Source organism: Corythoichthys intestinalis, chromosome 10 (genome assembly GCF_030265065.1).
Source record: "Corythoichthys intestinalis isolate RoL2023-P3 chromosome 10, ASM3026506v1, whole genome shotgun sequence".
Taxonomy (NCBI): domain Eukaryota; kingdom Metazoa; phylum Chordata; class Actinopteri; order Syngnathiformes; family Syngnathidae; genus Corythoichthys; species Corythoichthys intestinalis.
In genome coordinates, this window is record NC_080404.1 from 47,222,713 (window position 1) to 47,238,538 (window position 15,826).

General features: G+C 39.1%; 1 protein-coding gene and 1 long non-coding RNA gene across 4 annotated transcripts in view; both read left to right on the forward strand.

Moving 5' to 3' along the window:
• The window catches only part of LOC130922947 (Kv channel-interacting protein 2), a 311,907-nt gene that overhangs the window by 14,313 nt on the left and 281,768 nt on the right, over positions 1-15,826 (forward strand). The gene's annotated exons all lie outside the window — the stretch shown is intronic.
• Positions 2,209-3,935, forward strand: LOC130922948 (uncharacterized). The gene is made up of 2 exons (XR_009064618.1): positions 2,209-3,390; positions 3,784-3,935. It is a non-coding gene; the product is annotated as an uncharacterized LOC130922948 (long non-coding RNA).

Below are 15,826 nucleotides of genomic sequence, written 5' to 3' on the forward strand. Positions count from 1 at the left end.
GGTATTCATTGAACAATAGGATATAATGGGAACGGATTGGCTCCAGCGCTATTTTTTGCCGGACCCGTAATGAAGATGCATTTTGCGTAGTTGGTAACAAGGAATCCGAACTTTTAACAGCACGTGCACACGAGACGATAAATCGCAGCGGAAAACTTGCCGCCTTCATTTTCATTTACCGTGCGATAAATGGAATTATTGCATATTGCGATAGGCTTAACAGTGCGAGTATTTTTTTCATTTACTCACACATGCGCAACCAGTAACATTGCGTTTTAGTTGTTGCTGTTGTTGACAAACTCCTTCACGGTTAAATCCACTTGTTGGTAGTAATGTGACGAGCTGGTTTGCCAAGGGAAAATACAATAGAAGAAAAATGTGACTGTGGACGATTGTGAAGCGGTCGCCGGGTGGGGTCGGCCCCTCCCGTCTCGATGCTGAGCGAATTTGAGTATATAAAACAATGCATAGGGGAAAATTAAACAATGAAAGGGAACTGCGTAGTACCTCAAGTCACACAGATGCGAAATCGATTTCACTTTCGTGACTTTTTGGACTGTCAAATTTCGCCACTTCCAAGAGAGTGAGACTCGTGATTGGGCGCCCGGAGAGGCACTGCCTGTCTCGGCCACTGTTACACACAAAGACACACACATAGACGATATGGCTCTCGTTGAATTACGTTTTAACATATGTTGGGTGTTTTGGCGCTCTCGGTCAAAAAGGTTCCTGACCCCTGACTTAAACCCATGACAATCTTTAGATTCTGCTTTATTTAACTTCTTTTTCATGTACTTATTTTTTTTGTCATCAATTGTGACACTCTGCATCCATATTACTGGTAGATCTCCCTAAAAAAAAATTGCATGTTAATTTAATTTCAAAGGAGTATACTGGTTGATGTCAAAACTAATAGAGAATAAAATATCGATTCAGTTTTTAGATTTACACATTTATTAAGAAAGTATTTATCGGTTAAATTCATAGGTGGAGTTTGACTTTTGTGGCATGGAGGGGAAAAACATGTTGATGACCCCGAAACGCAGTGTTAGCAATATATATAACTTATAAGATATATGCTTGGATAGTGGCTTAGCCTATGCTCGTACATACAGGCATCCCAGCGGTGTGTCTGGGGGTGTGCTTACGTGTGTGAGCACTCGCGTTTTTCTGTTTACGCCGCATCCTTTTTGACTGAATATTCCAGCCAGGAATATTTATATATTCATAATAATGTGTTGAAAAATTAGCTTTTTTTTTTTTTTTTTTTTTTGTTTCCCATCATTTTTGTAGGGGAATTCTAAATCAGGCTGCTTAGGACAGCTATGCTTTTGGCCAAGATCATTGTCCATTGAATTTGGTACGCCCGGTGGTGGCTCTGTTGTACAATTAACGTCTTTAGTGGGGCAAACCGAAACTCCGCTCACCATTTTGGCGGTACTCTCCAGCTTTTCATGGTCCACATCTTCAATCCTTGGTTCTCGCTCAGTCATTGTTGTCGCTTTTGAAAGCTTTGAAAAAATTACGTCTATCCATCTTGCCTCTTCTGTCCTCAGGTGTTTTATTTTGGCTAAGCAAAGCAAATGACTCTCTTAGGTGCTAGTAACATGATCTGTTTGAAAAATAATTTTGACACACTATAGAATTTTTTTTTTGTGTGTGTTCATTTTAGGGATGTCAAACGATTAAAATTTTGATCGAGTTATTTACAGCTTAAAAATTAATTAATCGTAATTAATCTCAATTCAAACCATCTTTAAAATATGCCATATTTTTCTGTAAATTATTGTTGGAATGGAAAGATAAGACACATGACGGATATATACATTCAACATACGGTACATAAGTACTGTATTTGTTTATTATAACAATAAATCAACAAGATGGCATTAACATTATTAACATTGTTAAAGCGATCCATGGATAGAAAGACTTGTAGCTCTTAAAAGATAAATGTTAGTACAAGTTATAGAAATTTGATATTAAAACCCTCTTAATGTTTTCGTTTTAATAAAATTTGTAAAATTTTCAATCAAAAAATAAACTAGTAGCCCGCCATTGTTGATGTCAATAATTACACAATGCTCATGGTGCTGAAACGCATTATATCAGTCGCACCCAAGCGCCAGCAGAGGGCGAAAAATCTCCAAAAAACACAAGTAACAAGTGGACATTACACTGTTCTGTCATTTTAATCTGTTTGAGCGGGGCATGTGCGTTAATTGCGTCAAATATTTTAACGTGATTAATTAAAAAAATTAATTACCGCCCATTAACGCGATAATTTTGACAGCCCTAGTTCATTTCACTCATTTTTGTTGTTTTATTACCTTACAGCTTTTACAGACAACATTTTACCGGCCAAGTCTTAATTTTAATTCATATATAGGAAAGTCAATTACAACCGATGACATTTTCGGCCACTTCCGCGAATGGTTAAACTGTGAAAATTAGCGGAAAACATTGCATGCTGATTTACAGTGTGCGCCCCTGAATCTTCTGCTTGTGCCCTTAAAATTTGATGTTAGGGGCCACTGTGCTTCTTGTAAAAAATGTTATTCTGGAGTCCTGATTGCATTTACACACCCTTATTGTCTTTATCACATAGGACAATCACAATATTAATGACGCTTAGGTGGGTTTAAGTTTTTTTTTTTTTTTTTTGTGTAACGGTATAGTGTCTAGGCCTGATTTATGTGAAATAGATAAGATACAGAACCCTCACCCTTTGGGTTGTTCTTGACAAAGTACTAGAAAATCATGACTTGCCTGCGAAAACTAAAGATAAAGAAGGTGATTATTGAGCTGCGCATATTGATAAAAATGTTGACCAGACTTCACTCCAAGACTTCAGTCACGTCAGCGTTAAAACTGCACCAGATTTATGTCAACAGCAACCTTCAAGAACCATTAAATAGCAATTTTTAAGTGTAACAAATGAGTTATTTTGAACTGAGATTGACTCTTTAAAGGGGAACTGAAGACCTTTCCGGATTTTGGTGTAATTTTATGAATATAAACTTGGGACAAGTTCGTCAAAACAACCATGACATTATCAACACGTAATTGTAAGGATAATTTGCGTTTTTTTAGTTTTTTTGCACTCCGTTAATGGTCCCTTCGCAAACCCGGAAGTGTGACGTAGGCAACAGAAGACTACTTACAGCTAACATAGCAGCAACAATGATGTCAGTGATATTTCCACCAAAGGTAACCATTCAGGATCGCTCTTTCGTGACGCTACCGATGGCAAAGGCTCCCAGGAAAGATGAACTACAATTAATCCCTACATGTTTGAACCTGAGGCGTCAGATGACGGCGATTTACTTGACACAGCAGATGGCGTCATGACGCCAATTGACAGCTCGACACTTCACGAACGGGAGAGTGGTAAATCCAGCATCGTGATTTTTTTTTATTAGAATGCGATTACATGGTTGTATATTTTTCCATGCTCTACACATAGCTAAAACTGGATATTAGGTAATGGGACAGCTCCTACCGATCTAAATATGATAAAGCTAGCCCAAATGTGGCTAAATGAATGCTCTACACATAGCTAAAACCGGATATTAGGTAATGGGACAGCTCCTACCGATCTAAATATGATAAAGCTAGCCCAAATGTGGCTAAATGAATGCTCTACACATAGCTAAAACTGGATTTTAGGTAATGGGACAGCTCCTACCGATCTAAATATGATAAAGCTAGCCCAAATGTGGCTAAATGAATGATATGGTATTGATATTTCAAAATAAATGACAAAACCATTTTATTTTCCAGGTGTTGCTGTAAACCGTCAAGTAATTACCCTTCCAAGAGTATGCCTGTGTCATCAGGAGATCCCAGACGTGAGAGCCAAACTTGCGGAGGCTGAAGCACTGACAGGGGCATGAATTTCATTAAAAAAATAAAACCATAAATTGTTAACAACATTGACACATTTTGTTGACTGTTTAATGTATTCTATTGGTATATAATATATTGTAATTATATTACATTCTGAAAAAATATTCAATAGGCCGCAATAATAAATGATACCAGGTTTATGTTGAATCAGCATTAGCTTTCGTTGTCAGATTGTGACACGTTATACCAAGCACACAACGGCACACATCAAAGAGCATAATTTTAGTAAGCAACACAAAGTTAGGATAGCAACGGACTAGCGCAACATTGAAAAATGATAATGGCAGTGGGAAATATGTATTTACTCTTTTCTGTAGCATGAAGTGTTCTCTATACAAAGATAATGCATTATCATTAAAATATGAAGGTAACTTGATTTTTCTTTTAAAAAATGTGTACTGTATATATGACTAGTTTATGATTTCATATCATCAAAATTTGCTACATTTATTTCTCCTAAATCATCATCATCTGATGTCGCAGACGGAAGAAATTCAGCATCTGGCAGGCCTCATAGTATCGCTTCAGTCGTCATCGCTGGACACCGCATCACTTCGGTCATCATATGACTCGACCCACTCTCTCTTGATTTTGGGAAACTGGGTGGCAACTGACTTGCAACGCTTTTTTCATCGTGTTGAGGGTTTCCGCCACTTAATTTTTTATGTTTGGCTTCCTGGAGGAAAAAAAAAAAAATCACAGCAGCATGAAAATATTGGATGAATCCCAATTTTAATTTAATAATAATTTCTTGGTGATCAAATAATAATGCCCCAGTCATAGCAGCATCTATTTGATGCTATTGTTCCCTCTTCAAATAGGCAGACCTTGATGTTAAAATATAAAAAACGAGCCAAGGACCTATTTGGTGCTGGGGACATTTGAATTTACATAACACCTATTGATATAGTAATAAAATCACATGAGTAGACGACATGTCAGCCAACCTATCTACTTATGACAGGCCAACAGCAAAAAAAAATAAATAAAAAAATGTCGCACTTCAACAAACTGGCAGTAGGAGTCCCCCTCGTTTATAAAAAAAAAGCCATTAATGTTCTACTTACGTCTTTGGAAAACCAAGGTTGCATTGTTGTAGGTTTTCAAAGCTGTCGTGGCTGAAATGATGAAAACAATGAGCCGATTGGGGACCTGTATGCATGCTAACAAAAACGGTCCAAACCTTTGCAGGAGAAGGTTTTTTTTGGACCACTCCTAGAGTCTCGAGTCTTCCTGTGAGCAATTCATATCGCTACACATCGAGATGGCATGACGAATCCCGCGAGTAAAACCCAGAAAATGTTTGCAATATATGGCGAGGATAGCGTGGTGCTATATTTCCGTGTTCAGAATGGTGGCGAGGCTTCCTGGAAGTTACGTCACGAGGTAGGGGTCGGCAGGACAGCGCGTCCCTCGTTGCTATGGTGTTGCTATGGCCATAACTCAAAAACTACACGGTCAATTATTTTTATTTTTTTTTTATGTGACTTTTTGAGAGAGCGGATGACGCATTTAATACAATTCAACTGAGTAAAACACTTAAGAGCGAAATCTGAAAAGCTCTTCAGTTCCCCTTTAAGTCAGATGCTGATAATTGTAGTCTACATATGAAGGCTACAGTTTTATGTGAATAAATTTAAGTTATTTATATTGTATCACATGATGTAAAATAATAGCCAGTGTGTTCATACTGTGACAGGTGTTTTTCTGTCAAAGCCCCTACACACAAAAAAAAGCTGTAAAGCACAAGTATAGTTGTGAGGATGGATTATTAAGTGGGTTTTTGTGTGGGAAGGGTAGCTTCAGGTGAGTCATTCTTGCTTGCAAGCAACTCGTGTGTGGCGAAAAGTGTGTGTGTATGCTCTCTCCGCTAACCTGTGTTACTTAAAGGCAGTGTGGGTGTTTTCAAATCAACATTCAAGTGAAATATAACCCTCTAGAAATAATCCCCCTCAGCTTGCTCACGTTGTGCTTGTCGAGCGTTCCGCTGTGTGCGTGTTTGTGGTAGCCCGCCTAGCATTCCCTGTTGTGTTTGAGAGCAGCGGCTGAGAGATGAGAGGTAATTATAGAAGTGTGCAGCAGTAATCTGCTCTTCCACCTCACAAAGCACAATGCGGGATCATATCACCTCTACAAAAGAATGAGCTCATGCATACATACGCGCAGACATGCACGCACACACGTGCGCATACAATTACCTACATGCACACAGTTTAAAAGTTCTTCCTGTCCCTTTTACTGGGCGATGATGGATGTCACGCACAGCCTATTTACTGACTCATGCAGTTCCCCTTGGGTAAAATGATACTTTTAACAGTTTCCGAATGAAATTGTTTCCAGGGCATACTACAGCTGTTAACATGTGAAATTTGGTGCAGTGGGACTCCTAGTAGCGGATTGGAGCTGCCACCAGGAATCTTGTGAACCCCTGCGGTTGTCTCCAGGCATCCTGTACTTGTTGCGCTTCTCTTTAGCTCGTCAATCTTGAGCTTTTGCATCCATTGAGGAAGGATGAGGATGACAAATATAAAATTGGAGTATGGCAAACGAGCAGACATCTCTGTTACGATCATAAGCATTGTGACTGCACACTCTCTCAACCCACCTCTGACTGCTGATGGGATCTGCCCAAATGAGACCTGAGAACTATTTGATTGGATAAAATTGCCACTTAGGCTCTGGTCCCAGTTTTTTTCCTTCTAAATTTGCCTGACTCGCGCAGACAGCATAATTCCTACTCAGTGATGGTCTGACTGAGTGTGAGCATTAATGGTCGACCGGCATTATACCAGTGTGTGAAATGTAACATGACCATTCCTAGATTAAGTCTGCATTCTCCTCAAATCTAGCTACGACCCGGAACAGGATAAGCTGTATAGACATAGGATGAACACAAGGGTGTAAATCACCAATTTAGGAGTGGTTGCTACTGCAGGGGCTTTCTCAATATAGGAACCATCTGAAGTTCCTATAACCTTTCGGGGGTCGATGACATAATTTGTAGGGTTGGGAATCTCTGGCATGAAGCCGACTCGATACGTATCTAGATACACAGGTTACGATTCGATTAAAAAAACGATACATTTTTAAGGCCGAGCGATTCGATACAGTTTAAGAACGATACGGTTCGATACAGAGTGAAAACGATACGATAGTAAACATTTGTTGTGTGTGTTCATACAGTATTTTAAACATATAAAAAAATATTAAAGATTACATTAAACAACAACATTTCATACCAATGTTATGTTTTATTTTTTCTATGACAAAAAAAAAAAAAAATAAAGCTTACTGTATGACCGTCATTTTGTTGGATGGGATTGATAATAAAATATAATGCCAGTGACGCGCGGGCCCTCAACGGATTCCATATGCTTTTGCGTACCGATGGCTGACCACTGCATTTGCGGCGGACACGAGAAAATCACTTCTCAAAATGTCAAAGAGGCAGGCCCCACTGAGTACAATACTACATACAGATGTAGGCGCACTATCCTATTCCCCTCACTATCCACTCGCGGGGGCCTGCGCTTGTCAGTGACGTTCCTTATTCTCGCTATATGAATATACAACTTTAGCATTTGTTAATAATACGCTCTGTGTGTAGTATCATCCATCGATTTTCCTTTTTAAATGAGCACTTTTAAACGAACGCAACAAGTAACAACGGGAACATTTTTAAACAGGCATTTCACGGGAGAGCATTTCGACTCTTCGGCCAATCACGGGAGAGCATTTCGACTCTTCGGTCAATCATATAGCGAGAGCGAGTGGATAGTGAGGGGAATAGGATAGTGAGCCTACACCTGTAATTATTTCCGTGTTCCCCCACCCCCGTCAAAAGACAGACAGACGAGAGAGACGTCACCGGAGCTACCGAAAAAAAGGACATTTGCTGAAAAGTGGCTGCAGGAGGTAGGTACCATGGCTAGAAGCAAATGATGCTTGCACGGAAATGTGGTACAAAATTTGCCGTGAGAATTCCAATGTCGCTAATAAAAGCAGCGCATTTTATGTAGTAGGGTCAAAGAATTTCAGCCATCCAAACTTTGAAAAGCACGAAAAAAACAGAGCATGTGGCACTTAAGCAAACTATTGATGTCAGACAGCACCCCACTCGCCCTGCACAGCGCTATGCACTGACAAACGTGTTTTTGCTCGCATTTCACAAAGCTAAACATGTACGTTCAATGAGCTCTTATGAGGAGGAGGGCATCCCACTTTTACAAAGGCTTGGAGTTAATGTGGGAGCCACATAATGCCCTTTATTTTGAATTGGTGCTTTTATGTTTATTTCTTTACATTTCACTTCGAAGTAATGGCAATTTTGTTGTGCCAGTTGATGTTAATCGAGCATTAATTGTTAATATAATTAATTAAAGGTAATTGGCTCTAAGTAAAGCTTGTCATAATTTTATCGCATCAGGCGGGTCGGCTCTCAAGCTCAATGAGGACCAAGTCACATCTCCAGGTCCTCCTCTGAGAACCTGGGCAAAAAAATTATGTGCACCCCTGTCTATAATCATTACATTAACCTTATACACAGCAAAGTCATTCACTTATGCCTGTGCTTCCACATTTTTTTATTCGTCATCACTGTCTATATCTTTTTTGAAGGGCAGATTTTTCTTGAGGAAGATCAATTGATCCACATGTTCATGTTTAAGTACACTGCGTATCGTGGAAACAATATGCCGCCCTTTCCACCATTGTAGTGGGTTAATTTTTAGGGTTAAAAACTCACGATCGCTGTACCGCTTCACACTAGCTGTCTTTTTAAAAAAAATTTTTTATTGTATTTATTTATTTATTTTTTATTAACAACAACACGACAGAATAAACAGCAATACAAACAAAGAAGTAGACAGAAAATAATCAATAATACAAACCAAAAAACAAAAGAACACAAATATGCCAGGGGGTATAAACATACCAAACATTGCACATCAGAAGAAAAAATGAATAATACTATAAGCAACTATTCACAAAAAAGTTGCAGCTTTTCACAAACATCAATTATTTTTTCCGCTTTCCTATTCTTTCACACTAGCTCTGTCCCATGCGAACAGATCTGGCTGCCTTCGTCACTTCGAAGTGCGACTTATTTTTTCCTGGGTGCGTTGAAAATCAATCCCTGCACGTCGCTGGCATGGTGCGCAAACTGTCCATTGTTTTAGCATGTTGCTTCGTTGCCGCTAGTAGTTTCGTTTTGGGCGGTTAAGAAAACGCTACGGAGCGTGCGTTACAGTGGTTTTGTTAGCTCTCGCGTTGTTATGAAACGCCAGTGACGATCGGGTAATGACGGCGACTACTAGCGGTTCTGCCGAAATGAATGGGAAGTTGAGGCAACCACGATGGCGGTCACAATCTAAGTGCGCTGTGTGGTGAATGACAAGCGCAGCATGTGAGGTAAAAGCTAAATTATTATCATATTAAGCAATGCATTGAACTAGGCATTAGAAGCTGATTCTTGTGCTCGCGATAGCCGAATTCTATCTCTACTATCGGTTCATTGAATATTTAATGACTAATTACTGTCGAATGGTAACTTTGCTATCGATACAGCTGTATCTCTCACCTGTAAAACCGGATATCCGGTCGTATCGGTTTATCGTGCTCAAGCTTAATAATTTGCTGTGTCCGCACTAGACATGTGCCGATTACCGGTTTCAAGGTATACCGTGGCATAGACTATATAATATATTGACGGAGCGTGGGGCCGATTAATATCTCCGTCAAAGCTGACCGAGTGGAAACGCAGACGAAGAGCTTTTTACGTTGAACATTCTTGTGAATAAATGCTTAAATCCCTGAATTCTTTATAGATATGGACATAAAACAGTCTTGATTATTGGTTAAAAGCGAAAAAACAAAAAAACGGGCAGTTAGCATTTATTTTACGTAAATACTGTGTCAAATGTGCTGCTAGTCTTTAAGCCACTGTGGCGCCGACTTATTACCACATAGAGCTTTTTACGTTGAAAATTCTTGTGAATAAATGCTTAAAGGGAACCTCTGACTTAAAGACCTGCATGCTCTAAGAAGCCACAATTGTCCTCTTTCACTAAAATGTTTTATTAGAAGCACATATATTAATGCCACTGATTAAACAATCTACTGTCCCTGACAAAAGTCTTGTCGCTTATCCATTTTGTAGAAACAATTGCTAATAACCTGACTTTTAATTATTCAGTTGGTTTCAGAAATGGCTCATATGAAAGCTAAGACCCTCCCAAATGATGTTGAATGTACAAAAATATATTTGTTTCACTGAAAAAAGATTTATCATTTAATGAAGACATAAAGGTCAAATTTTGGCAAGACAAAAGTTTTGTCGCCTACAGAAAGTAGTGTGAAAATTGAACATAAAAATGTACTTCAGATACAAAAATATGTGACATAATGTTGGGTCTAAAACTCGTTCTTTAACTTAGTTATTTACCCAAGGCAAGCTGACAAAAGGCAGGGCACGGTGAGACAGAGTCAGAGAGTTGACATTTTTCAACCTGCAGGTTGGGAGAGCCATGAGACAGAGTTCCGCGATCAATGCTGTCTCATTAGAGTCTCTCTCTGAACTCTCCCGTGCTGCTAACTTTTATTGAGGGCTTGTTGCTGGGCGGAATACAGTTACAACACTGTTGTCCAACGTGGCAGTATTCTAGTCATTGATTGAACAGTTACACTCTTGATTGAATTAACAGTCACACTCTTGAGCGGGTAAGATATCTTTGTTTTGAACACACATTTGCACTCAAAGTACTGTGGCTTGGTGGAAAAGTACTGAGACGTTGTGTGATGAATCAACATATGTGTGTGTATCTATTTATCAGCAGAGTGTGAGCAATCGCCGGTAAGCACATGATTATGGGCTAAAACTGTATTCTTCATAATAGCTTGGGAGTGCGCGTATAAAAGCTGTGGGAGAGCAAACTGGCATAATATATTTGGCATATAAAAACAAGCTTATCTTACACATAGCATAAGCGAATTAAGTAGTGGTGCTGTGAGATCCAAATTGAATATTTTGTGTGACTTCCATGGGCTTGAAGGACTGCATCCATGCGGTTCGGCAAGGATTCATACAATTTATTGATGAAGTCATCAGGAACATCAAAGAAAGCAGTCTTGCATGCCTCCCAGAGTTCATCAACATTCTTGGGTTTCGTCTTCCATGCTTCCTCTTTCATGCTGTTCATTTCTGGTGACTGGGCTAGCCAGTCCTGGAGGATCTTGATCTTCTTTGCCTTGAGGAACTTTGAGGTAAAGATTGAAGTATGCGATGGAGCATCATCCTGCTGCAGAATTTGTCCCTTTTTATGGTTAGGAATGTAAGAGGCAGCTAAGATTTGTTGATATTTCAGACTATTTATGTTGCCTTCCACCCTGCAGATCTCTCGCACACTCCCATTCTGGATGTAACCCCAGACAATGATTTTGCCACCACCAAACTTCACTGTTTTGTGGCAAAAGAGGGATTTTTCAGATGAATCTTCCATTGAATTACAACTCAGTCACCGCAAATATTGCAGGAGACCTACTGGAGCCCGTATGGATCCGAGATTCACTCAGAAAACAGTATTTTTATTATTATTTTTATTTTAACTTAACATTATACTTATGTTCCAATTTTCTTATATGTTTTGAAAAATAAAAATCCTTTTTGATGTTCCACAAACATCCGCCTCACAATTTCGAGGATGTGGGTTCAAATCTAGTCTTCCTGTATGAAATCAAAGTCTTCAGTTTGCAAACAAAAAAGCACCAAAACAGAATTATTTGACCACTACACTTGATTTCGGGGTGAGTGGGGTGACTACTTATATACGTATATATTAGGGCTGTCAAACGATTAAAATTTTTAATCGAGTTAATTACAGCTTAAAAATTAATTAATCGTAATTAATCGCAATTCAAACCATCTATAAAATATGCCATATTTTTCCGTAAATTATATATATATTCTGTAAAATAAATTGTTGGAATGGAAAGATAAGACACAAGATGGATATATATATTCAACATACAGGACATAAGGACTGTAGTGGGCATTTCACTCTACTGTCATTTAAATCTGTCTATGCTGTCCTCACTCCGAAGCGTCTACTTTTTCCAAAGCTAGTGAACGACGCCTTAATAATCAGACTTCTCCCTTTTTCATCTGATTTATTAATAAAATGGCCTCAAACCATTGTTCTCTTTAGACCTTAGTAAAACTCCCAAAAAAAAAAGTACACAAGCATTGCATTAGCAACAACGTTAGCTTAGCACGCTATACAGGTTCACTAAACATAAACAAAAAGCGTCTCATACAAAAAATATAACATTTCGCTTACTAACATAATATGTACATTCTTTACAACAACCATACTTACAGACAAATCTTGTCCAAGGATCATATTAGCACAACATTACCACGTAGGCGTCAGCCCGAGACGTCGTGCAGCCATATTGAACTGGCAAGAAAGCAATAAACCATGTCTCAAAGCGACCACAAGAGTTCGCTGTTAGACAGCACAAAAAACCCTGCTTTAAAACTTACCAAAAGGCAGAATACTGTCTGAGTTGGACATGTGCGTTAATTGCGTCAAATATTGTAACGTGATTAATTAAAGGAAATAATTACCGCGCATTAACGCGATAATTTTGACAGCCCTAGTATATATATATCTATTTTTTTTCTCCTACCAAACATGGTGAGTCGAACTGATGACAAAAAGCTTTCTCAGCTATGGTCTTACTCTGTTGATTTACGTTTACATTATTACAAATAGATACTGTTTTGTTTTACAATGGTCTTTGTGTCGCATCGCCATAATACCTTCTAATCAATCCCCAGCATCTAAAATATTAACACCTCTCCGTGAGGATGTTTGCATGTGGAAAATATAATGTCGCTATAATTGCCCATCTGCATTTTCTTTGGCGCGACACAAATGTCCTGGCTATATTTCTAAATAAAACCAACGAGAGCCCCCGCTTGCTATGCACTCTAATTTGCTCTTCTTCACATTCCTCCCCCTCACCCTGTCTCCTTCCTCACGATTATATAATGCTGATGTTAAAAAAAAATGTTTTAAAAAATCAGTCTAATGCTCCGGTTTGATTGACGCTGTCAAGAAGTGTTTGATAACATGGATTTTCTGGAGTGGGATTTAGACTGAAATGTGTGTGGTTTAATTTAAACATATTGTATTCAGGGGTTTACGACAAAACACCATAATTTACATGTTATAGCAGTCTTTCCCCTCGGATTTTTTTAAGCTGCGGTGGTGGTGGGCCGCGTCAGAGTCGGACGACCCCATCATGTGCTGCGGCGAATTTGTTTCATATCATGACGAATAAGTTTTTTTTCAACAACATTTATACTTTTCTAAGAACCTTAACCTTTGCAAAGTTTGCATCCTGCCTGCGAACATTTGATTTTCCTGGACTAAAAAAAAAAATAAAGAGGGAAATCAGCAATAAATGGTCAATTTTTAGTGAGGCGTGCTGCAAGATGGTCCCCCTGATTCTCAAGTCTGTCTTCACCTACACAGGAACAAGAAAAAAATTTGATCTAGGAAATGAAGGCACTCAAGCATTTCTAACTTACATTTTACAGTTGACCAAATGTCTTACTCTATTCATTGCAGAGAAATCTGAAATCAGAAATCAGAGTTACTTTTCTGATTGTTAGTGCAAATTCATATAATGATTTGTTTCAATGAGATGAAATATACTTCTTTCAATGTAATTGCGCCATCTGTCTTGTAATTTTTTTGTATAAGGAATATGCCAGGTTATACACTCACCGGCCACTTTATTAGGTACACCATGCTAGTAACGGGTTGGACCCCCTTTTGCCTTCAGAAGTGCCTCAATTCTTCGTGGCATAGATTCAACAAGGTGCTGGAAGCATTCCTCAGAGAGTTTGGTCCATATCAACATGATGGCATCACACAGTTGGTGCAGATTTGTCGGGTGCACATCCAAGATGCGAATCTCCCGTTCCACCACATCCCAAAGGTGCTCTATTGGATTGAGATCTGGTGACTGTGGAGGCCATTTGAGTACAGCGAACTCATTGTCATGTTCAAGAAACCAGTCTGAGATGATTCCAGCTTTATGACATGGCGCATTATCCTGCTGAAAGTAGCCATCAGAAGTTGGTTACATTGTAGTCATAAAGGGATGGACATGGTCAGCAACAATACTCAGGTAGGCTGAGGCGTTCCAACGATGCTCAATTGGTACCAAGGGGCCCAAAGAGTGCCAAGAAAATATTCCCCACACCATTACACCACCACCAGCCTGAACCGTTGATACAAGGCAGGATGGATCCATGCTTTCATGTTGTTGACGCCAAATTCTGACCCTACCATCAGAATGTCGCAGCAGAAATCGACTCATTAGACGAGGCAACGTTTTTCCAATCTTATATTGTCCAATTTCGATGAGCTTGTGCAAATTCTAGCCTCAGTTTCCTGTTCTTAGCTGAAAGGAGTGGCACCCGGCGTGGTCTTATGCTGCTGTAGCCCATCTGCCTCAAAGTTCAACGTACTGTGCGTTCAGTGATGCTTTTCTGCCTACCTTGGCTGTAATGGGTGGTTATTTGAGTCACTGTTGCCTTTCTATCAGCTCGAACCAGTCTGGCCATTCTCATCTGACCTCTGGCATCAACAAGGCATTTCCGCCCACAGAACTGCCGCTCACTGGATATTTTTTCTTTTTCGGACCATTCTCTGTAAACCCTAGAGATGGTTGTGCGTGAAAATCCCAGTAGATCAGCAGTTTCTGAAATACTCAGACCAGCCCTTCTGGCACCAACAACCATGCCACGTTCAAAGTCACTCAAATCACCTTTCTTCCCCATTCTGATGCTCGGTTTGAACTGCAGGAGATTGTCTTAAACCATGTCTACATGCCTAAATGCACTGAGTTGCCGCCATGTGATTGGCTGATTAGAAATTAAGTGTTAACGAGCAGTTGGACAGGTGTACCTAATAAAGTGGTCGGTTAGTGTAATGTCTATAGTTTATAGACAATGAACCTTTTTCATCACCAGAATTTAAGGTAAAATAATACAATTATTAATTTATGGTTATTTTAAAAAAATAATAGGTGCAGGATTCTTAACACTCACTTTGATTTGTGTGGTACAGCTATGACTTGAACTTTGCCATTTCTGTCCATTTTGGGTCCCAGCTAAATTCTCTGGTTGCTTATTAGTTGAGAGTTCTCCTACGCTGAACTGTGCGCTTTCCTGATCTGCGTCTCCAGCAGTGATCGTGCCTCATTTGAAATCTTAATATAAACATTAAAATACACCACTTGCCATAACCATTTAGTTATTTCTACTACTCAGAACGTGAGCGCTAATACCTTCGGAACTGGGGAGTGTGTGCCTCACGTTCTGAATAGGGCTGTCAAAATTGTCCCGTTAACGGGGGGGGGGGGGGGGGGGGGCTAATTAATTTTTTAAATTAATCACGTTAAAATATTTGACGCAATTAACGCACATGCCCCGCTCAAACAGATTAAAATGACAGCACAGTATCATGCTCACTTGTTACTTGTGTTTTTTGTCGCCCTATGCTGGCACTTTGGTGCGACTGATATTATTGGGTTAAGCACAATGAGCATTGTGTAATTATTGACATCAACAATGGCGAGCTACTACCGGTAGTTTATTTTTTGATTGAAAATTTTCCAAATTTTATTAAAACGAAAACATTAAGAGGGGTTTAAATATAAAATTTCTATAACTTGTACTAACATTTATCTTTTAAGAACTACCAGTCTTTCTATCCATGGATCACTTTAACACAATGTTCCTGTTAATGCCATCTTGTTGATTGATTGTTAGAATAAACAAATACAGTACTTATGTACAGTATGTTGAATGTATATATTCATCTTGTCCTATCTTTCCATTCCA